The following is a 24,461-nucleotide window of genomic DNA, read 5'->3' as shown; positions in this document are numbered from 1 at the left end:
GGGGGTGCAGGGAAAAACATCAAACAAAGGAGGAAACTAATTAGGAAGCATTATATGTCTTTTGCTTCGGTTCTCCCGCTTTAGGCAGACACAGCTTTGCAGTGACTTGGAATTCCTGGGTAGGTAGGTGAAGGACCTTGGGAGAACCCCATCCTATTGAGGTTGTGAAGAAGGAAAAGAAAGGCAAAAGCTGGAAGTGAATGCCTGGCTATGTAGATGGCATTGTTGGGAAAGGTTTGGAATCTTGGATCATAAACTGCAATTCTGAGAGGAAGGATTTCTTGCAGGAGATGTGTCATACCTCAGAAGGATTGGAAAGCATATGCTTCTCAGGTGTTCCACACATTTAATCAGGGGGGCTTTAAGTGATACCCTGGGATGGATGCCCATGAAATCCTGGATGGCAGCATGGCTCCATGCAGTGAGAACGGGCGTGTGAGTGGACCAGGGCAGTGCTGCAGGTACCACTTAAATGCAAGAAAAACCAGCAAGAGGGTGGTTAGGATAAACAACCCGTGCTCCTGATCTTTAGCACAATGCAGCGTATGCGGAATAAACAGTATGGGAAGACAAATATGATTTGACAGGCATTCCTGAATCGTGGTGGAAAGTGATACTGGAACATGATGATTGGCGGGTTTGATTTCTTCAGAGGAACAGACCACAGAGGGAGGAAGGCAGCAGAAGCAGAAGAGGTATACAGATGTTAGGAGATGCATGACTCTGCACAGGGACAATTAGTTGAGAGCATCTGGATAGAAATCAAAGGGAAGCAAAATAATGGCAGTATCATTGTGGGTCTCTGTTACTGTCCGCCAGGCCAGGCAGAAGACTTTCCAGATTGGACGACTGCATCTTTCAAGGAGGAAAGAAATAGTAGGGAATTCAGTTAATGTCTCTTAATGTCTCTCAGAAGTCAAACTCTTGTTGTTTAGTCACAAAGTCATGCCTGACCCATTACGACCCCATGGACAACATTCCTCCAGGCTCTCCTGCCTCCACCATCCCTTGGAGTCCACCCAAGCCCACACCCACTGCTTCAGTGACCTCATCCAGCCACTTCAACCTCTGTTGTCCCCTTCTCCTTTTCCCATCAATCGTTCCCAGCATCAGGGTCTTCTCCAGTGAAGTCAAACTCTACTAAGAATAACTAGTCCAGCAAATGCCTGACTTGTCTTTAAGAAAGTAGAACAGACAAAGAGATCTGTTGTCCTAAATCTCATCCTTTCCACCAGGGAAGAATTTGAAGCGGTGGAAAGCTTGGGTGGAAATGATCGCATCATGTTGATACCGGGGAAAGGGAAAGTTGAACGTAACCAGATGTGCACCACAGACTTAGGAAAGCTCACTTCAACAAGTTTAAACAAGTACTGGCTGCAATCCAATGAGTAGAAATCTTGAGGAGAAGAGAGCTCCAGATGGGTGGGATCTCTTAAAAGCAAAATGTCGGTGGTATAATCACAGGCCACATCAGAGAGCAGTCAAATAGGACACATCTAAAGAAACAACGGTGGCACATCAGGAACTTTCTTGATCAACCCAGATTTAACTGGGACATGTATAGGAAATGAAAGGAGGAGTAAACCCATAAAGACACATTTTATTTACTGAAAACTAGCTCTACGTCTTGGGGTTTTTGTCATTTTTCTGCTTTCAGCATATTCTTAATGTGTTCTGTGAGTTTTAACATGCTTTGCATGAGTTGCAGGTGTCATGAGTGTTTTTTGGAAGGGAAAATACAGTATCAATTTCTTAAATACATAAATGGTTTAATGAATAAAGTATTAATGAAAGCTTGTTTGGAAAGATTCAAGGAGTTTAAAGCTCAGAATAAGTGGAGGCTTTCAGGGGATGTTAAAGATAATAAAAAGGGGTATTTTACATACGTTCAGAGCAAGAGGAAGGAAAGGGAAAAGATAGGACCACTGCAAGTAGAAGCTGAAGAAAAGCTAGCAGGATACAGAGAATAAATGGAACTGCTCAAGGCCTACTTTATGTAAGGCTTTCTGGAAAAGAGAAACTGCTTTAGCAGCTAAAAATAGATAAAATGAGGAAGAGAAGGATTTGTAGCCCAAGGTAGATATGGAGTTGGTACTGCTCTAAATTAATCCACATGTTCAGGACTTGACGAACTGCACTGTAAGAAACTGGATGAATTTGCAGTGTAACAGGTCCAGAGGAGGATGACAGAGATGGTGAAGGGCTTGAGGCCAAATCCTAGGAGGAAAGGTTGAAGGTCTTCAATGTATTTTACCTGAAGAAGAGACTATAACAGGTGATATGCTAGTTATCTGCAAAGAGCAAAAATGATGGAACAAATTTGTTTTCTGTTACTCAGATATGTCAAATGGTTCCAAATGACAAGAAGTTGGAGTTAGACTAAACTTTAGGAAGAACCTCCTTATGGTGCAACCTGTGAGAATGGAAGCTTGTGGGATCTGCTTTAAGCTCTTCTTTAAACAGGGGACTAAACTGTATAGGATTTCTTGTGTTGCTGTGGGGTTGGTCTAGATGACCACTGAGATATCTTTCCACCTCAATGATTCTGTTCCAATTAGCCAGTATACTTAAGGAGTGTCATCACCCAGAATATTATACAGACATATTTGCCAGCACAAATATTTTGAACCATGCTGTGTGAATGGGCTGAAATCCTTTAGTGGGCTGTGGAACCGGTTTAGCCTCATTGATTTCAATATGCATGAATGGATTAGCAACAATCTAATGTCCTTACATGTGCAAAGCCGTAACTATGCACTGTATTTTCTGGATTTCAGTGATTATGTAGAATTAAAGGCCTCTGAAATCAATGGGATTAAATTCAGAATAATGAAAGCTGTAGAATAGGGTGGCAATGAGCTTAAATTTAAATGTGCTATTTTAATGGAATTACGGATTGGGCTCTTAATCTGTCAGCACTTCAGCAATAAACTGTTTCAAATGAATCACAGGCATGAGTTAATGCAGCCACTGGAGCCTATTTTGCTGATCCAATTATTCAGCATCCACTTTGCTGGCACAATTTACATTTGCGATTCCCCCTTGCATTACAACTGATTACAACAACATTTTATCATGAGGGAGGAGATAGTTTGCTTTGCTGGAGAGAAAGGTTTGCTTCCCAGATGGATGGCTTGGAGTTGGAGGCAGCAAAATTCATTCATGCCCCAGTGCCCATGCTTTGATCTATTTGTCAAGTAAAGTGTGAGAAGAGGGGCTGCGAGCTGTCCATTGGCAATGTATTTTATTGCTATTACACTTCTCCGAGCACAAGCAAGGAAGAGCAGAATCACATCTTGGATGCGCTGCTGAGCCATTTCCTCCTGAGGGTCAGAAAGTGTCCTTGTCATGATTGGCGAGACTGGCTCTCCACATGGGGTAGGGCAGAACGAGACACTCTGATGAAGAAATAAGCAAACAGAAGCGTTCAGTATGCGGAGTACTTTGGAGGGTTGAAGGTGCTTCACGTACATTGTCTGAGCAATCCCCCAGATGACTCCTTTTGCCTGCAACCCACAAACCCACGGGTGGCCCACCTCCCGTCCAGCTTCACCCAACGCAGCCGATGCATCGCTCCTGTCGACTTGACGGCAGTGTGAGGACAGCACAGACCAAACATGCCATTTTGAAATCATACGGTAACAGCCCAAGAAAGTGGTAAATCTTAGCCACACCTGTGCTCACGTGTATGTTCATTCTAAGGAAAGAACTTGCCTTTATTATTCTCATTATGGGTATGGGATTTATTCGTTCAGAGCTGAAAGGTTGTTCCAAAATGTTGACTAATTTAGAAGTTGAAAACAGTATGGAAAAGTCATCCAGATTGGTATAAGCTTAAAAAACAACGTTCTTATGAAGAACAAGAGGTGCTACAGTGAAACGGGTTTAAGTCAGCAAAAGTATAACACTCTATTGTCTATTCGATTACTTTCTAGAAGGTAGAACTGTTCTTGAAATTTTATCACATCGCCTAATGGCCATGTAGGTGCATCGAGGCAAACTACACTGACCAGAATTCCTCGAGGTGAACAAACTGCTGCTCATCAGCTTAAGTCTTTAAAGTTATGGCTTAATGTGGATATTTGTGTTTTTTCCAGAAAAGAAATGGGGCAAGAGTTTGATGTCTGCTCTATAAGCAAAATGAGAAAAGGTGGGAGCTACTCATAGAAAAATTACCTAAGGAAGATTGAGAGTTCCTTCAAGAGAACACCAGGTATAAATGTTCCCTTTTACATCTGGGATTTAAATACTCCACCATATTTGATCTACTTGTCTACTTAAACATATTGGAAGTTCCCAAGTCGAGATGAACTTACATGGTAGCATGTTATAACCCACTTCCAACTGCCCAGATGAGGGGCCGATTTCTTAAGATGCTCCCAGATGAATGCTATTGTAACTGCCCCTTGTCAGAGCTTCATACACCTTTTCACATTTTCTTTTACTGACAAAAATATGAACAGGCAAGAGAGCATTTTTTAAAGAAATGGCTGTTGAAATATTCAGCTCTTCCTGATGCTACTTATGAGCATTCTTCGTAAAAACTATATTGTAGATGTGGCAAATTGTTGTCATAATCTGTTTTTAAATCCTTAAATTAGGGTGCAGGGCCATCTTAACGCATGGGCCTGATGGGCACTTGCCCATGGGCCCCATACTAATCCATGTATGTTAACCCTTGGAAAATGGGAAAACTTCCAAAATTAACAGTAGTTGTAGTTGTCGTAGGGGCCCCAGTACTGCTTTGCCCGGGGCCCGGGGCCCATAATGCTGTTAAGATGGCCCTGTTAGGGTGTATGGCCTATGGGCTATTGAACCAAATAAATGTCTAGAAATATCTGCTGTACGGACAATTTTTTTGGAAAGAAGATGTTATTGGGATATCCCATATTTTATATTTTCATGTTTTAATTCCAACCGTATCATACCCTATCCAAAAGCTGCAATCCAAAACAAAACAATATCCATCCATCCATCCATCCATCCATTCTATGTCTATCTCAGCTAATTGAGTGAACACATTGAGTTTCTTTAAGTCACTGGGAAACTCTCCTCTAGTTTTTTCCCATGTATGCAGAATATCATTATTACTCCCCTAGAGCAATGGGCATGTTAAAAAATACCTAATCCAGAAAAGCCTGGAGTTTGATTAAACAGACGTACTCCAGATTGGGAATATGCTATTTTGAAGAAAGTCTAATGAGTCATGGAGAAATAAGCAATTCACATCTTCATTATCAATCATATTTTTGACAGTTAATATGAAAGATGGACACATTTAGAAGGGATCGTCAATGCAAGCAATACCCTTGGGTTGTGGGTAGAGAAAGTCCAGCATCAATCAACGAAGGAGTGGGGAGAACCCATCCAGCCTTCCAGATGACCAGAATCAATCAATCAATCAATCAATCAATCACCCAGGGTCAAATCAGAGCACAACAGGAGCTCCTCCCACAAGGCCTGACTTCTGCTATTACCTTCACAATGGAGTAAGCTAGACTATAGTATCGCCCCATAGGGAAGGGAAGGGAAGTGAAAGGGTCCTAAGACTGTGAAGGACCAACCCTCAATGGAAAGAACAGCGTTATGGTAATTTCTATGGCAGGACTGGCGGAAGTACTAGTAACTGCTCAGACTTTGGAGACCTTGCTGCCTTATGCCAAATTTGACATTTCTTAAACTACTGAACGTTTCTTCATTTAGAGCTACTCTTTTATTTTTTGTGGTCTTTTGCCAGCATCATAAATGCACTTCTTTATATCCTTGCCCTCTTAGTTGCTGGCTAGTTTGGCCAAAGCATTGATTACTTGGGTAGAACATTCCAACAGAATACCATGCACTTGGAATTTTTCCATATAATACAGAAAAGTGGATGGTGGAAGGAATGGGAATGGAAAGACCATTACAACACAATATAGCTAAGAAAGCTGGAAAGACATCTCACAGAGGAAAAGCAGCATACAAAAGAACCGTCCCAGCGCACTCAAGAGTTTTGTCTTTTGATATTTCACCCAAATTGCCCATGGACATTCTCTTACTACAGTGTTCAGGAAGGCTAAAGGGTCAAACAGCTTCCTTTCTCTTGCACATAGAGCTAAGCAAACAGTTAAGAATTTCAAACCAGTTTTTAAACTATTTGTGCTTATTTAGCAGGTGTGACTGTGCACTCTGGATATATGGAAAAGTACCATCCTTTAGCCTGGCTGGAGCTGATGGGAGATGAAGTCCAGCTGCATTTGGGAAGGCACATGGTCCCCACTTCTGGGGTACACAGTAAGAAATGCAATGGTTGGGTGCACACGTAATGTTAAGCCATGTTATGGGTGGCTGAATTCTGGACTGTTGTATTGGGCAAAGTCCACTGTGCTGACAAACCATAGTTTGATCCACAGAAGCAACCAATAAAAAGAAACAGCAAGGATTGTAGCTTTTTTATGAACTCTGGGTTGTTTAAACGTGGGAAGTTGGCATAGCATTCTATGTACAACGGTTTCAGTGAGCCAATGATGCTACCTCCTCCAGGAGAACTTCTGGAAAGTATCTCAAGGACCCACCAAGTTACCTCCCAGTTTTCTGAAGCTGTCAGGCAAGAGAGCCGAGGATGTCCAGCAACTTCCCCAGCCAAAATGACCACAGGTTCACAAAAACATGAAATGGCCCTGTGGCATTAAGAGCTAACAAATAAGAAGGGCAAAAGCTTCCCTGGGGATTTTTAGCTTCATCTCCCCTCATTGCACAGCTGCATTTATCTGAGGCAAGGAAGACCGACAGGCCATTGAAAGATCCTGACTGGATTTCCAACGAATGCAAAAACTTGTCAGCATTATGTAGCAGCAGAAAATTTGGTTTTCTGTCAACCCCAACTGCAGGAAACAAGCAGAGGAGAACTGCCTGTGAGCGGCAGGGAAGGGGAATTGAGAGGGAGGCAAGCTGTCATCCTCACAGCCCCCTCAGCTTCAGGAAAAAACAAAAGAGCTTCAGCTGATGTTCTGGGTCAACTTTTCAAGCTGCAACAATCCCTTTTTGAAGTAGGTGGATGCTTAGGATTTGCCAAAGATAAGGGCATGGCTCACACAGAATTGCATAACACTTGCCATTACTAATTTACACCCATAGAAACAAAAGTAGAGATAACCACTCTGGTTGAACAGTACGTCTGATTGCAGTGGAGAAAGATGGGACCACTGACTTGCGCATGGCTGAGTCGGCGGAGAGCCAGGCGACGGGCGAGTTCAAGGCCTCTTCATTCCTTCCCAACTTATGGCTCTTTATCTTTATTTTTGAGCTGGACAAGCAGCTTTCAGTGCTGTGCTACGCTTATTATATTCACAAGCCCATGTGAGGTATGTTTTCTCATACGGTACAAAGTATTGCTGTCCAAAGGCCTGGCAATGCTTACGGTGGAAGAGCATTCCTGGAGAAGGATGGATGACTGAGGGCGACACATGCACAAATGGATTGTGTAGGAGGACCTCCAACCCCTGCAGTGTCCAGGAGCATCCTCCACTGTGCCTGAAGAAACAGGCCAGCTGCAGATTGTAGGAACCACACAACGCTGCTCCCGCACAGAGGGCGCTGACCATCACTGCCCTCCATCCAACCTGAGGGTCAGTTGCCTGAGGCAGCTGCATCACTTTGCCAAAAGGCAGGGCTGCCTCGGCCCAGAACGAATGCGTCCGTATTCCTCTTGGCATAACTTCCAGTTAACTTACACAGGAGCTGTTTCTCTCTGGCCAAGAAGGCCATTTCTGCGGGCTGATCGTAGTGATTAGTATGATGTGTCTGATAATAAGAAAGATACCGTGACAGGGAGCTGTACCAAGTGATGAAGAAGCTTCTAAAAGGAAAATCTTTAAAATGTCTTTCTAAGCATGGTTTTGACTTTAAAACAAAACATATTGATGAGGCTTCTTTGATCTCACAAGGCACATGGCTCAGCAATTAATGCAGGCTCTTTTCACTCTGGGTAATTGGACGCTGGTTGGTCGCATGCTTTTAGGGCAGCCATGGGAAAGAAGAGCATGTAATTTCAATTCCTTAAAAAACAAAACAAAAACCCTGCATGTCTTACAAAAATGTGCAAGCATTTCTAAAGGATCAACGTACAATGTGACGGGGACTAATTAAAAAGTTTCATTACATTTCCTTTTATGTTTGCTTTGCTCCAATCAAATATTCCAATTGCTTTGTACAGAGGCATGGTTAGAATTTAGAGGGGCCAGGTGCATTGACAAATAAAAGCTATTTTGAACAGTGTTTCTCCCTGTCCATTAATTCAGTTGTGTGACTTTGCCTTCTAAAAAGAGGCACTGGGGACTGAAGCCAGTTGGGACTCCTTGCCATCCGGCCCAGAAATCCCATCCCTTCATCCTGAGTGCATGCGAGAAAGGCTGGGATGACCAGGGTGTTTTTGCAGGATGTGGCACATTCTCAGCATGCAGATGATGATGATGATGATGATGATCCTATTCCCCATGATTCAGATAACTGATGGGTAGGAGGAGAAATGGACCCACACGCAAATCAAACCTTAAGCAATCCATGTCCTTTTACCTCATGCAATCATGTGCTCGTAGGCAATCCATCAATTTCCTCTGCACCAAGCAATGTGAAGCAGTGAACTCACCTAGAATCAGGATTTCTAGCAGATCTAGGCAGAATGAACCCATTCTTGACTACAGCTCCCACGGTGCTGATTGATACCACTTACAGAAACATTCAAGAATGTTCATGATTTCTGTCATTCTGACTCCCTAATTCAAGGGTGCACAACCTCAGATCTGGGGTCCAAATTTGTCCCACCAGGGACCCAATTCCTGCCCTGTCAGCTTCCCCTGGTCCTATCCTTTCTCCAGGCAACCCTCATTGGATAGTTTTCCAGCTTTGATGCAGTCTTTCTGTTGCTTAATGGTTGAAATGCCTCTCCTTAACTGTTAGCTGTTAGAGCTTCAAGTTGAGATGTACTAGCTTTTGCCCAGCCCCTTTGGCTCCACCCATCGCTGGAATGGGGCCCCTGAAAACTTCTCCAAAATTGAATTCATCTTAGAACAATCCCACTCAGATGGTTGTCCAGTTCCTTTTTGAATGTCTCTAGTGTAGGAGAGCCCACCACCTCTCCAGGCAGCTGGTTCCACTGCCATATTGTTCTGACAGTGAGGAAGCTTTTCCTGATATCTAGCCTGAACCTGGGTTGTCACAGCCTGAATTGATTATTCTGTGTTCTACATTCTGGTATTAGCAAGAAGAGATCTTGACCTCCCTCTTTGTGACAGCCTTTGAGGTACCTATAGAGGGATATCATGCCCCGCTCAGTCTTCCCTTCTTAAGGCTGAACATGCCCAGTTCTCTCAGTCTCTCCTCATCTTTTCCATGCTATCATCCCTTCCCTAAATGATGCTACTGCAACCACAGTGCAGTTATTCCCGCAGTACCATGTCCCATTCTTCTCATGGTCCTCGGACTTCTCAGAAGCCTCTGGGCTTCTCAGAAACATCTGGCCATTGAGATGTCCTTGGAATGCAAATCTCCTCAGTCCTAAGCAGGTAAGAGGCGGTAGGAATTGCAGCCCCACAGTTTCTGAAGGGCGACACATTTCCCAACTCTGTTCTAGACATGAGTGGGTACTGTGAAACTATCAACACACACTATTGCTTGAAGGCCCATCACAATTCCAAGAGACTGCTTGGCAGATCCATCCATCTCTACCAGATCATTAAAAAATGGCACCTTTCACAGATTTTTCTCAAAGTGCAACAAGAAATATTTCCTCATCCTTACTAGTAATATTCCACTTTCTGGTTTAATGCAATTCCACAAACTTTATTAGCTTATTTGTTGTGAACCAAAAGTAGTATGTTTAAGATTAGGGTGTCAGTATATTGTCATGATTCATAAATTTGGACAACCAATTTCATTTCATTATGTATGAGTTCACAAAATATACAGTGAGAAAAATGAATTTGTATTTGTATTTAGTGTTTTCTGGAGTGTCCAACACTTGGTTATATAGATCTGTTACATGATGTTTAGGAAAATGCAATTTAACAGAGCTTCTGTTAAGCTGTTGTTGTTAGTTGCAACATTGTGCCCAACCCATCACGACCCCATGGGCAACAGTCCTCCAAGTTCTCGTCTTCCACCATCCCCCGGAGTCCACTCAAGCTCACACCAACTGCTTCAGTGACTCCATCCAGCGACCTCATCCTCTGCCGTCCCCTTCTCCTTTTGCCATCATTTGTTCCCAGCACCAGAGTCTTCTCCAGGGAGTCCTTCCTTCTCATTAGGTGGCCAAAGTATTTGAGTTTCATCTTCACTATCTGGCCTTCTAAAGAGCAGTCAGGGTTGATCTCCTCTAGGACTGACCGGTTTGATCTCCTTGCAGTCCAAGGGACTTGCAGGAGTCTCCTCCAGTGCCACAGTTCAAAGGCCTCAATTGTTCAGCACTAAATCTTCCTTACGGTCCACATGTTAAACTGAGGCAAAGGGAAATCCTACGTAGCATCCACACATAGTGGGTCAATTCCTTTAAGCATCCATAAATCAAGAGGCACTCCACATGATGCATTTTAGCAGCACTGATTCATTGGCATGTCACATGAAGCTCACCCCAACCTCCTGCCATTTCTGCTGATATATCCCATATTTCTTCAGACCTGTTATGCCATGGCTTTAAAATATGTTGCCATTTTTTTCTGATGTGTACATCCATGTGGGCTAAACTTCCAGTACTCTTCTGGCCCCAGGAGGTGCAGCTTCATTTGGCTGGAGGGCTGTGGAGGATGTGGGATGAACTAAATGTAGAGCCAGTTCCAATTAGTTCTGGGACGGTGTTTCACCAGTGTAGATCTCCCCCAATTAAATAATTTTGCAATGAAGAGAATTGTTTCATCAGCAACACAATAACAACCCTGGATTATTTGATGTGAGACTTGAACCCACTCTACCTCTAGGTTAGCTAATCTAGAGTTTAACCCAATGATCACCCTAGGTTTGTTGTAGGGTTAAAATTCTGGTTGTCTGTCCCTCAGTAAATCATTGTTCCAGCTTCAGACTTGGGAATGGGTGTTGTGTTCATGTGCACGTGTGGAGGTTTATATGTGCATTTAGATATTTAGTCAGTTGCCACAGTACCTTCTTCCTTAAATCAGTCTGGTATCTTGAACCAGAACTATGTTACTGCTTGAGAATATGTAATATACACCTACTTATGTAAGGTATCTTAAATATTTCACGCTGTGCAAATCATAAGTTTCTGAATTTTAATATTTCACCCCAGGACTCCCTGGTTTCTAATCAACTCTACATAATCTTCAATAGCTCATCTACTAATTGCACAAAATAAAAAGTGGGGAGGCTGAATGATTAAAATATAACCCTTCCATGCCTCTCCCCCCCCTTGTCCAGCTTGATAATTGAGTCCTCTTTTCACCGTTGCCTATTTCCTTCGCATAGATCTCCGTTCTCAGTACCAAGAACGTTGTATTGTTGGGTGTGCAATACTTTGTGTTGGCAACATGTCCTCTGCTTCCCCTCACTCCACGCACATAAAATTGGGGAAAGGTTGAAAAAGGAAACATCATATGTGCAATCTCACACAGAGAAAAGGGCACCAGGCTGGGAAGAAGGAGATTTCTTTTCCCCTGGAAGCAGAATCATTCTGTGGCATTGTAGGGGAAATAGCCATCTTTGGGCAGCAGACCCTTCTCCTTCTCCTCCTCCTCCTTCTCCCTCTCCCTCTCCTCTCCCTCTCCCCCTCCTTTTTTTCCAGTAGTGCCTATACTTCTTCTACACACTGCCTTGGAAGAAGGGATTTCAGGGTAAACCAAGATGGCGGCTTGAAGCCACTCCATGTCAGAATACTGGGGGAAAAAGGTAAACAACCAGATTTCAGAAGAGGGTTTCCAGCAGTTGTTGCTGGTGGCTTAACTAGAGTGCTGAGGATGTTGGGTGCTTCAGCTCACCCACCATGCTTACAGTGGAAGGTCCAAGATGGGGGCTCATCGAAGTCCACAGCAGCTCTTTCTATGATTTTAAAACATGCAACATGCTTTTTAAAAATTACAGCAGCCTTTGCAATATTCTGTAGGTCCCCATTTCAGAAGGTAATTGAAACATGAGAAATGGAATGAGATCATTTAAAATGCCTCGGCTCTCACGTGTTCTCACTGAGCAAACTTTCTCTGGATTCAGCTTAGTAAAGCATAAGCTCTGCAGGCCTGGTTTAATAAATGCAATTTTTAAGAGTTTCGGCATTCTTGAATGTATATATGGCTGGGGGCTGCAATAAAGATAAATGAATTAAATGTCAAGGACTTCACTGTCTCGCAGCGCATTACAACAGAATGTTTCAACAGAGCAAAAATGCAGGCTAAGTTGAAGTCTCATGGGTCACAATTTGGTAGTGTGTGGTAAGGAAAAGGGAAAAAGAAACAGATGAAAGGAAAATCCAATGTATTTTTCTGATATCCTAAAATTCTTCGCATGTGAACATGCCTGAGAGAGCCACCACATCTGGCCATGGTGCAAGAGAAAACCAGAACACACCAAACAAACATCTCCCTGTTTTATAAAAAAGTCTGGGTGAAATATAGTTATAATAGGAATTGCAGCCTTTATTTATTTTTATGATGAAGGGCTGCCTCCTGGCACTAACATATTTATAGTTAAAGTCTGTCAGAACAGCTGCCGTAATGTTTCACTACCACTGCTGGGGACATACTGTGTTCTGGCTAAAACCTGCTAGCGTGGCATTCCTGCTGCTTGGTTATATTTTTAATTTGCTCCAAGAAGGGCAGGAGAGTATGGGGGAAATCATGGCGATGATCTGAGCAAGAACAAGCATTTTTAGAGACATACAGAGCAGCAGCCTGGTCCTCGCCTTAAATCGGGATAGGCAGGCTAAACCTCTCCTTTGAGTCCCCAGCTTTCTGCACCGACATAACAGTATTTCACTGAAGATAAAAAAACTCCCCGCCCACCTCTGCACCAGTGCATTCCTCCATCCCTGCAACCTTTTGTCTTTCCTTTGTCCGGATCATTCTGGATTTTGTCTGCAGCACACATGGGCTCATTTTCTCTCCCCGTTTCCTTTGCTCCTTAAAAATGCCTGAGCAACATCGTGCAGCCCAGAGGTATCCCTGGGAAAGGGAGAGGGCAGTGCTGACGGCCCGCAGCTGGTAAGGATTCAGCCTGTTTTTGAATGGGGCACTTTGGGGCGTGCCAAGAAGGCGTCCTTCCTCTGCCCTTCAGGCACCAAGAGGGGCTCCGGAGTCACGGGAGGCACCCTGCTTTGCTTGAGCTGCCTGCGTATGCCTTTATCCCAAAGAAGCCCCAGGGAACCTGGCTCTGAACAACCACCAAATACACTCAGTACCATGAAAAAGCAATATAAATACGAGCGCTGCTGAAAACCGAATAGCAGCGACAAGATTATTCAGATGGCATTCTTGTGCTCTCTGCTTGGCGTGAGCTAATTTACTCCACAGGGACCACTCGAAGGCCCAACCCCCTGCTTGCCGTGGCAGAGAGATTTTCCCCATCTATGGAACATTTCTGCTGGATGGGAGTTTGCTCTTCCATTCCAGAGAAGGAGAGAGGAGGAGGTCTTTCCCCCCTGCAACTTAGATAACGCCTTCTCTTTTTTCCTTCATGGAGAATGAAAATGGAAGGAGATGTGGCTTCCATCCCGTAAATTGTGCTTCATAGCTGGTAGTGCTAGGCAGCTTTTGCCTCCAGCTAAACCCCACATTGGGTTGGGAAGGGTCTCGTATGACTCTTCTCCGTGGAGAGCTGGAGGAGCTCCCTTCCCACCGAGCGTTTTGAGGAGGCAGCAGCAGCAGCAATAAAAGCCACGTTCACATGCTCAAAGAATGTGTGAGAGCTCCAGTTGCATGCCAGGCATGCAGTCTCCGGGTGTGACTGTCCTACCCCCTCCAGGCTTGCTGTCTGAGCCTTGCTGTGTTGAAATGCCACGCTCAGAACAGGGAATTCTACTCACATTCCCCTGAAATCTGCATCAGACTCTCCGTGCATGGAGAAAAATTCATATACTGCTTATCTGGTGCTTCACTTACCCAAGGAAATGGGGATTATTCCTGAGCAAGGGCTCGGACTGAACTTCAGGCTAGGGCTGGGGCAGGTGAAATATCCGGGTAACTGTGCGCGCAGCAGCCTGACGCCAGCCTTGATTGTGCAAGCAGTGGGAACGATCAACAAGAGTTGAGGGGAGGGTAAGCGGTTTGATCCATTCATTAACTCAAGGAGGCTTACATTCTTCTCTTCCTGCCAATCTTGTCCTCACAACAACCCTGTGAGGTAGGTTGGGCTGAGAGTCTGTGATTGGCCCGAAGTCATCCAGGGAACTCCATGGCTGAGTGGAGACTAGAACCCAGATCACCTAAGTCCCAGTTCCACATTCTTAACCACTATTCAACACTGGGTTAGGGTTTAGTTAAGGTTAGGAAAACTAAGTTTCTGTGCATGTGCAATAGCTTGGAACTAGCCTTGATTGTACTTTGCTGTTAACGTTTGGGTTAAACCTTCAGATTAAGATATCTGAAAGGAAATCCAACTAGTTTTTGCACAAAGAATTTTCTGCCCCCTTTTGATTCAATGATCCAATGCCAACTGACCTCCTTCTCTGGGATGGACTAACATTGTATACTCTTTAAAAGACTGCTAATAAAATTCACATATATAGCCTTCTGAATGCCACATAGTTCTAGCATGATGTGTGCAGAATTTTCATTAAATCATAATTTCTGCAAATTACAATTTGTGCAAGTTGCGATTTGCACAACTCAGCTGATTCTGCACAAGTACACGCTGAATCCCCTGGTTGAGGGATGCTTGTTCATTAGCGTTTAAAAGAAATGCAATTGTTTCTTGTCCTAACTTCAGCACAGGGCAAACAAACTGGAATCTGGAGTTGAGGGGGAATGGACACAAATTGTGGAAACCTGTTGGATTTTTACCCTCTTTCAGGTTCCTCATTTTCTCTCTTTTCATTATCTCCTTCAGAAATACATGCAAGATGCCTTCTTCATTTTTGCTAGCTTGCTTTCCATATTATACTTGAAACCTGCTGTTGGGCCATTATCTTTTGGCTTATTTCTAAGCACTTCCTACTTCTTTTTCATGGAAGTGAGTTTTGGAACATCCCCACCTGGTTTTCTGTGGCTGGCACACACGCATCCGTGCACACCGGTGCAAGATCGCTGGCCACCCCACATTCAGTCCCACCAGAGCTGGCTTTGGTATGGCAGCTAAAACAAAATAGAACGATCCAATTCCTGTTCTTCTGAAGGGGCAATCAGGAAAACAGCACCGTTCATGAACAATGTCTGTTACGGAGTTGGCCAAGGAAGAAATGGAGCTCCTAAGGGCTTGATGGGTTGTCTCTCCGAACTCAGGGGACACCACGAAGCAACTGTTGTCCCCCTTGCCAAGACGTCATGCAACTGCTGGGTGGGGAGGGGTCTTATGATTATCCTATGGACCTCCAGACAACATCGTGAGGCACAGAACGGTGCCCCGAGCGTGCTTTTTTGTACCTTTGAAATGTAAGCATTTCTCACACACTTTTAAAAAAATGAGTGCATGTGTTGTGATGTTGCTCAGGGTACAATGCACTGCAAACTCAGAACAGTACAGATTTCTGACTGCAAATTGTATTGGAGGCCACATTTGCTCCTGGGAGGTACAAACTGGTTAGTTAATCTCATATAAAACTGTGAACTGGATTCATTTCTCAGCTGTCCCTATCTAGAATTTAACAATAAGAGAGAGAGAGAGAAGAGAGATGGAAATCTGTCACTTTATTCAAGAAACATTCACAAACATTACAAAAAGAGTTACAAACAGCTGGTGTGGTAGGTTCCAGCTACTAAGTGCCCATGAGGGTCAGCCTTTCCCTGAACCAGTATAAATTGCTCCAAATGTTCAGAGCAGCATGACTCACCACACGAGAGAAAAATAGCAGGTCAGAAAATCTGCTTTCTGATCACCTCCATCACTGCTAAAATGTTCCACCTTCTTTATTCTTAAACCAGGCAGTGTTTAAAAGATTAAATTCTGGGCCCTGGCAATGAAAAGGAAGAAAGAGAACATGGAATTCTATAATATGTGTAGATTGTGCCAAATGAGAAAATGACAGATAGCTCAACCTCTGCAAAACTTACTCAGGCAATACTGATTCTAACATTCCTTTTCAATGACAGGGGATAGAAACTAGCTTTTGACAAATGAAAAGCAAGATTCTCAAGAAGCCAAGTCTGAGATTGGCATCCACATTCAATGCTTTTTCTGTGCACCCATGGAATTACAGTCCAGTCTTTAATCCAATAAAAGACAATGGTGCCCTGCTTTAGCACATCTTCGGTAATCTGCAAGCTGATTAATGAATATCATGGCTTTAAACTTTCACTGCAGCCCCTTCGGATTTTAAGACCTCAGGATTTCATGCTGAGACATTTTCATTTGATTCCTCTTTTACTGCAGCATCTTTCATTCTTTATTGTTGTAAAAGTTACAGCACCGGGATTGATAGTGCTGGAGCTGTCAAGACAAGATGACAAGCTTGGCACTTGCTCTCCTTTCAAATGATTACATGCTTCTTAATCTATGGTGTTTTGTGGCCACATTTTTCATTCTGCTGCCACACATTCTAACGAACAACAGCAAACATCTCCAGACCATGTCTATGTAGAAATTTGCCACCTGTGATGGCATCCAGCTTTCTCCTGGAATCAAGACCATCAAACATTTGCATGGATGAAAAGAAGGAGCATTAAGGATTTTCATTCTAACAATGACCTTGTGGTTAGGCTGAGTGTCAACAGCTTGATTACCGCCCTCCAATGAGCTTCAAGCTGAGATCCAAACTGGGAACTCCAACACCCAAATCTAATGTGCTGTCCATTGCCCATCAGAGTTCCTTATGAATGCAGAAGGAGACACGTGTCTGTCTCATTCCACTGTTTCCCTGATATCTAAAACCATTTGGAGAACTTAAACGTGCTGTGGCACAACTTGGTTCCAAATCCAGACCCCCAACATTTTATTTATGCAAACTCACATGAAACAAAATTCATTTGCATAAGGGGAATGCTGAGGGAAAGTGGGGACCTCAGATCTCTTCTTCTAGCTCTTATGGAAGCATCTGCAGGCTGGACCTCTGGTTGACCAGAATTTCAACACTGGAAGGGAAAGTAGGGACCTGAGATCTCTCTTTCCAGCTCTCATAGAAGCATCTGCAGGCTGAACCTCTGGTCTACCAGAATTTCAACACTGGAAGAAGGGGAAAGTGGGAGGGTTGGGTGCATGACATGGGCAGATCAAGGTGGCTATTAGTCTATAGGATTCAGAGCTCTCTTGGTCCATGACCAACACAAGCAAAAATCCACTATAGTCCAGATCTGGCATAAATAATGTCCTTCCTATTGCTTGCAATGACAGTCAAATAAGCTTCTTTTAAAAACAAGACACGGAAACTGAAAAACAATGTCAAACACTTCTCTTCTACCCTGCATTGGCACAGCTTTGCGGGTCTCAATGGCTCTGATGATTCTGAACTGTTCCTAAATTAAGACTGAAATTAAATGAAGGCTTGTGAGGAGGGATTGAAAGAAGGGGGCATGTTGAGCCTGGAGAAGAGAAGACTGAGGGGAGATGTGATAGCATTCTACAAGTACTTGAAAGGTGGTCATAAAGAAGAAGGCCAGGAGCTCTTCTCGATCATCCCAGAGTGTAGGACATGGAATAACGGGCTCAAGTTACAAGAGGCCAGGTGCTGGCTAGATATCAGGAAGTATCTCCTGACAGTTAGAGCAGTATGGCAGTGGAACCAGTGACCTAGGCAGGTTATGGGTTCTCCTGCAGTGCAGGCATTCAAGATGCAAAAACCATTTGAGAGGAACGGTTTAACTTAGAGTTCTGCACTGAGCAGGGGGTTGGACCAATGGCCTTCTTGACCCTTTCCAACTTGACTATTCTATAATTCTAAGAGGAAACATGCAAGGAAGAAAAGGGAAGAGAGGTGAGGATACATCAGTTAGGGGCAAAGTATGGAAACTTCAGGAGCTGTTTTTCTTCAAAGATATTAAGGGTGAAAAATCCATCTGACTCCTGCAGGATCAGTAATAAGGTTCAGAAAGTGAGAGACAGAAGAAATTACTTTGAGGTTTGAAACAGAGCTGAAATATTTTTCCTGCTGAGGTCCAGATTACCCCAGCTGAAACCTGAGGCCTAAATTCCAGCAGAGAGGTGGGCCAGGGCCCAAGGTAGACAGAGACCGGGATGCAGCTCTGATGCCTGTTCATTAGACTGCATTGTGGATGAAAAAGCCTTTGGCCTCCAGGTGTTCTCCTTCCCCAGCCAGGGCAAAGTTTTATCCATTGAGATTGTAGTTGGGGACAAAGTTGGATCAAACAATGATGAGTATCAGTCACTAGGGTGGAACCAGTGAGGGCTTGGAAAGACCTGGGGGTCTGGACTGAGAGAATTGAAGAACCTTTAGCCTTGGTTTAGAAAGAAAAGGAGTTCATAAGGGCTGAAGAATGGTGGAAGACAGACAAGGAATGGTTTAAAAAAGAGATAGTTTTCATGTGAAGTGGGAGTTTATATGGTAAGGCAGAGGCTTTCAAGGTGTGGCCCTGCTGTGAATGGGCCAGGCACCCCCTCTCTGCTGAACTCCCAGGCCCACAAGGCTTCAGGGTCTGAGGGAGACCCAGAGGAGGAGGGGCTGAGAAGGCAGGAGGATCAAAGAGGGCAGGAACCCTGGAAGCTCCACCAAGCTCCAACTGCCTGCAGTTCCCAGGCTGAGGTGAGAGCAGGCTTGCTTTGGAAGAGCCTGGAGGCAGCCCAGGAAAGGAGGTGAGCCAGTGCTTTGCCCAGTGCCGGACCCCGTGAGGAGGCCTCGGCAGCACGAGCCACCCAGTTAGAGGGCTTGCGTAGGTCTCTCAGGCTGAGCCTCCACCAGCGGGAGCTGCCCTGAGGGGTGGCTAAAGTTTGGGCTCAACTCTGTTAACATGAGCGAAAGCTTACCAGCTTACTGGAGGCCGTTGGAGTTGCATCGCCTTGTTAGCTGTGAAGACATTTATAGAACTATTGGGTGTTCTGGAGCCTGAGGCAAGCCAGGAAGGATCCAACTCACAAGGCTCCTCAGCAAGAAGACAGTCTGCAACTCCCAAACTTGCCTCTCATTACTGGCTCTTCCCTACAATGTGCATGTAGGCAGGTAAAGCATCCTGAGGCAGCTGCAGTAAACCCAGCAGGCAGTTAGCTAGAGGAAAGCAATTTGTAAATAAGTAAGTAAATAAATAAACCAACACCAAATGCATTCAAAAAGAGCAGGGGAAAAGGGATACATTTGAAACTGTGCACAAAAGCGCAAATATTTGGAAAGATGTACCCAAAATATTTTTCAAGGAAAAGTGTGAGCATTTGAAATAAAAGATGCATCCATTTGAAAAATGCATATTTCTAACGTGTAGGAAAATAGAAAGGAATTTGCCTATGGAGTTAACCCCCGCCCCCCGAAATGCCATGTAACAAACTTAGCAGTAGAAAAACAAGAACCTCCGTCAATTCCCGTTCGATCCACGCAGCCATCCCTTTGGGCAGCGGCACTGGATGGGTATACAGGAGTTTTGTTAAGAGAGAGGAGGGCTGCTAAGAAAAAGATTAGAATGAGTGGATGAGGAAGTGGTAAGTAGGGAGAGAAAAGATGCCAATATGTTGCGAGAAAGAAATAGGCAAGTTTGTCGCATCAGTTGTAGAATTCAAGTCCTTTTCTGAAGAGCCACGCTTTGGTTTTAATTCAGCCCATCTCACAGAGCTGGCTGGCAAAGTCAGCTTCCTTCAGGATCCACAGGCAATTGTTTCTCTCGACTTGATGCTGTGCAATTGACTTTGCCTTGTGCATGTCTTAATTTGGAAAAATGAGGCTTTGGGATGATATTAGTACTTGGCTTTCCGTTGAAGACCATCTAGTACTTGGATTGGTCGTACGGACAATGAAGAGCAGCAGCTATTTGCTGATGGCTTCTTTGACAGGTTAAAGCCATCATTTAAGGGAGTTTAATTCCTACCATTCTTTTCACTCCTTGAGTGTCAGGGTATAATTTCAAACCTATCATGCAATTTCACTTGATTCCTCATGAGATCTCGCAACAGGCTGCACAAAAGGTCAGAAGCAATTATTTCTCCTTGAAATAGGAAATAAAATTAATTCATGTTGCCAGTGTGCAGTTGGAGCTTAGAACTTGATTTCGCTGTCATAAATTTCTGTCTATATTTAACGTTATTAAGAGTGGATATGAAAAATTGCTGTCTCTCAGACAGGCACACCCATGCAAAAGACGTGCACACTCTCTGTTAAAATGCAATTGTATCATCTGCATTTGCTTTATGAGCCAGAAAAAGAAGTATTTGCATTCGGGAGCCAAAGTAAATTTTTCTATTAATACATGACTGAACTAATACATATAGATCACAGGTCAAGGGACTGGGTGACTGGGCAGCTTGGAACCATCGTTAATGGGAATCGCTAGCTACCTGTTTCTTTTTATTCTGGCCAGTTTACAGGGACCCATACAAACCCATGCAAACAGCCCTACTGGGTCTGTTCAAGAGCCTATGCAAGCCAACATCCGGTTTCGCATAATGGTCAGAGATGGTCCTAATAAACGCACCAGCAGCAGATGATTTTGCCAGGTCTCTCTTAGTGCTTTTTAGTGCTTTTAGTACTTCTCTCTGCCAGTGGCTTTAATTCGCTTTTATGATGTTGTAAGTAATGCTTTTATTCTGTGTGGCTCATTTTATCTTGTTTTCATTCTGCACTGTATTTTTTGCTTCTTTGTTTGTATTAATCTTTGCATGGTGTGAGTTTAATGCCCCACCCAGAGAATTTAGGTTATGGGGCTGTTTAAATGTACAGTGGGCATTATTTATTTAGTTAGTAAATAAGTTTCAGAGGGTAAAATTCTAGAGCCGCTAGACAGAATCAAGATGGACATAGGCCAACTTGGAGTCCAGCCTCAGAAGCTTGCTCCAAGCTGGGACTCCAAACTCAGAGCGCCCTTCCTGTACCTTCATGGTGGGCACCAAGAGAACCGCACTGGCTGTGACCCAGAGGCTGCAAGAGTGGCCTTGGGGACAGCATTTGGTGGGCCTTCTGAAGGGTGGAAAGCGGGGACACAGGCACTGCCAGCGCCTCGTGCTTCTGCCTCCTCCCTTCGGGTTCTGGAGCAAAACCCTTAGACAGCTGAAATTGGCCATCTCAGAGTTTTGCAGGGGAGAAGACAGGTGGGGCTAATCTTCATGTCCACATACCTCCTGCCTTCCATAGGATGCTCCACACCTTTCAGGTACAGGGGGCCACACTGGATCGTGCTTCTAGTAGGTAAGTAAAGAAACAGTGGGATGAAATCTGAATGCAACCCTGGAGGAAGAGTGAGGAGGAAGGAAAATGGAAGATGAGGTACCCTTAATGACTACACCTGGGAAGCTGCACATTTACAATTCCAGTCTCAGACCTTTAAATGATTTCTCTGAGCCCCACGCAACATATGGAGATGCAGCATGCACTGCTGGCCTCTGTTTCTTCCATCCCGCCATCCATGCCCATTGTAGGAATAAATAAAGAAATCCAAAGCACATAAAGCACTACATTCTATACATTCCATGGATCTATACATTCCATTAATCATGGAGTGCATGAAGGAATGTGCCGCTGTGTTTGCTTGGCTGCCACCACAATGGCAGGAACGCCTGCGCAGTGATGTCCGGCCACACATTCCCCGTGTCCATCCTGGCAGCCCTGGGAAGCCGCAGATTGGCAATAGAGCTAGGGCTAAACAAGTGGAGTTCGGAAGGGGCTGAGTTTATAAGAGTTTATGAGGACAGGATATTTTGGAGGGGGTTCATTCATAGGGTCACCATTTGCCAAACTGAGATGAATTGATGGCGTGTAACAAGGAGAAACAAACAAACAAGCAGGGGCGACTATCAGCTCAAAGGCTGGATTTAGTTTTGGAAAATCCACAGGAGTGCCTTCCAGTGGTGGCCAGGTGTGATCCTATGCACGTGGAGACAAAACTAAAAGGACCGTTGCAGTCCGAATATGCACCAGGTTATGCTGAAAAGCTCTCGCGGACCATACCTAAGGCTTAGGAGAAGCACAGCAACCTTTCGGAAATGGAGGTGGGGCACACCAAAGCCAGGAAGCCACACTGGCAGTGAGGGGAGAGGTGGTGGGGACAGGAGCACGGCTGCCTGGCCATCCTCAGAGAGCTGGCCTGGGGGCCCGTTCAGCCAGATGTGCTCTGCATGAATGGATTCCCAAGCAATATTTGCTGGTCGGCTTCACCACTCACACCTCAGCTGCAAACCTGTCTCTGATGCTTTGAAAAGCCTAGGGCCAAGTGAAATGTGACCCCATTCATGTTCTTAACCATTGTTTGGCTGATTTGTTTTAAAGCGGTGGGGGGGGGAGCTTCCCCAGTATTCTCAATGGAAGGCAAACAGCCATTGCTGCCAATAGTTCTCTAGTTTACCCTTCCCCATATTCCATCTGCTGAGTCTGGATAGCCTGAATTTTGACCACTTTAAGAGACCCAGATCTGAACAAGCAATAACTGCCTTCCTTCTTCTGCCACGCTTCTCACTTGGCTGGTGATGCAAGAGGACTTTGATAGCTGTGCCTGGAATCTGCTCTGCCTCTGCTGAGGGGGATTTGCGATAGCTGGAGAGACCGAAGCATTTCTCTTTCTTGGTGGAAACGCACCATGACAAACGGAGGACCTTGATTTAAAGCTTTGCCTTAATAAGATGGAAGAATCATACTGGGAAGACTCAAAGCAGCTTCAAGGGAGCTCGAGTCTCCAATTACCAATGCAAAACCGCTTGTAAAAAAATAACGCAAATAAAAAGAACCACGAACTTTGCATCAGAAAGTACACAGTTTTTAGGAGAGGTGGGAAAGGTTCCCAGCAGAATAATTTCCAGGAACATGAGCCTATAATTCTATATATCGCAGATGGAAGAACATCCAAAGGCGGAGAAATTGAAGGGCTCGGCTCCTTGCTTTGATTATTATGCTGGATGAAGATCAAGAGAGACTTTCTGCCCATAAATATACAATGTACTGTGAAACGTCTAGAGCACAGATTTGTTCGGAATAGTTGGTTAAATGGCTTTCTAACAAAGCTACTCCAGATGTCTCTGAGGCTAATAATGTAAAATACACAGTTTCAGTTATCAACATGATAAACACTTGCTCAGGAAGGGGTGTGTGTGCGTGCAATGCTGGCAAGCATTTATCATCATGATGCTCCAAAAGTCTCAAATAGAGGCCCATTTGGACATTTGCAAAACAGCGTGCGAGATGCTTATCTCATGGCGCTACTCCATGAGCGCCTGTTGAGAAGGACTGTGGACATGGGCCAGGCTGCCACTTGCTTCCTTCCCATGTCAGCAGCAGCACCCAGGAAAGGAACCCTATAGCAAACTAGCGACGCTAAGTACGTGTAAATACAACCAGAGAATTGTCACTCTTGCTCCCAGGGCAGGGTAACTCCCCATGTCCTGTTCTAGAGTTACTAAAGCGGCTTGCTCTAATCAGGTGCCCTCTTGGACACACAGTGAGTTTTGGTCGTGAGTTTTATGCACGGTCATGTGACTCATCTGGAGGGAGGGGGGAAGCTCACGATGCGTCGATCTGCAAAGGGTGGCAGAACAGAATGTGGGGAGATGCTCAGAATAGGGGGAAGCCGACTCCTATCCGAAGGCTTCAGATGCTTAGACTGAGCCTTGTGCTGCATTTATACTTTGGTGCCTCCGACACAATCTGAGCTGCTTCTCTTTGCACGCTCAAGGTGAGCTTTCTCTTGTGACAATGAGCAACACAGCAGCACAGAGTTCAGTCTGCAGCATGTGTGTCCCAGGGAAAGATGTCTTCTAGTGGCAACACAATGTTGCAGTGTGATGTGCAACCATTCCAGTCGACCGTGCCCTCTTCCAGCATTCTCCATGCCAGAGTCCTTCACACAGAGTCCCGTTACCATTGAGCATGCTCTGTCCTGGCGGAGCCGTTTTTGGGTTGTCTCACCTCCTGCTTAGTTGTGTTGTACTTTCTTCTAACAACTTGGTACACTTTTGAGCAAGCCTTTGGTTTTTCTAGTCCCTGATGATAGCTCTCCTGTGAATTGTCTGCCAAAGTAGAAGCTCTCTGAACAACAGCAACAGGGTATCTTCACACAAGCCACCAATCACTCAAGGTGATGTCTCTAGTCGTATCTACAGAGGAATGAAAAGCTGTCTGTACAAATTGTGTATATAAATCAGCAGTAGCGTCAACCAGGTTGGATGAGTTTGTGCCTGTGATTCTGATATGCCATGCTCAGTAGAATCCAACTACATTGAATGCAAATGATTCCATAGAGGAGGGATGCCATGAAAAGAAA

Source organism: Varanus komodoensis, unplaced genomic scaffold (assembly GCF_004798865.1).
Source record: "Varanus komodoensis strain SLA01 unplaced genomic scaffold, ASM479886v1 scaffold31, whole genome shotgun sequence".
Classification (NCBI taxonomy): Eukaryota; Metazoa; Chordata; class Lepidosauria; order Squamata; family Varanidae; genus Varanus; species Varanus komodoensis.
This window is presented reverse-complemented; position numbering follows the sequence as displayed.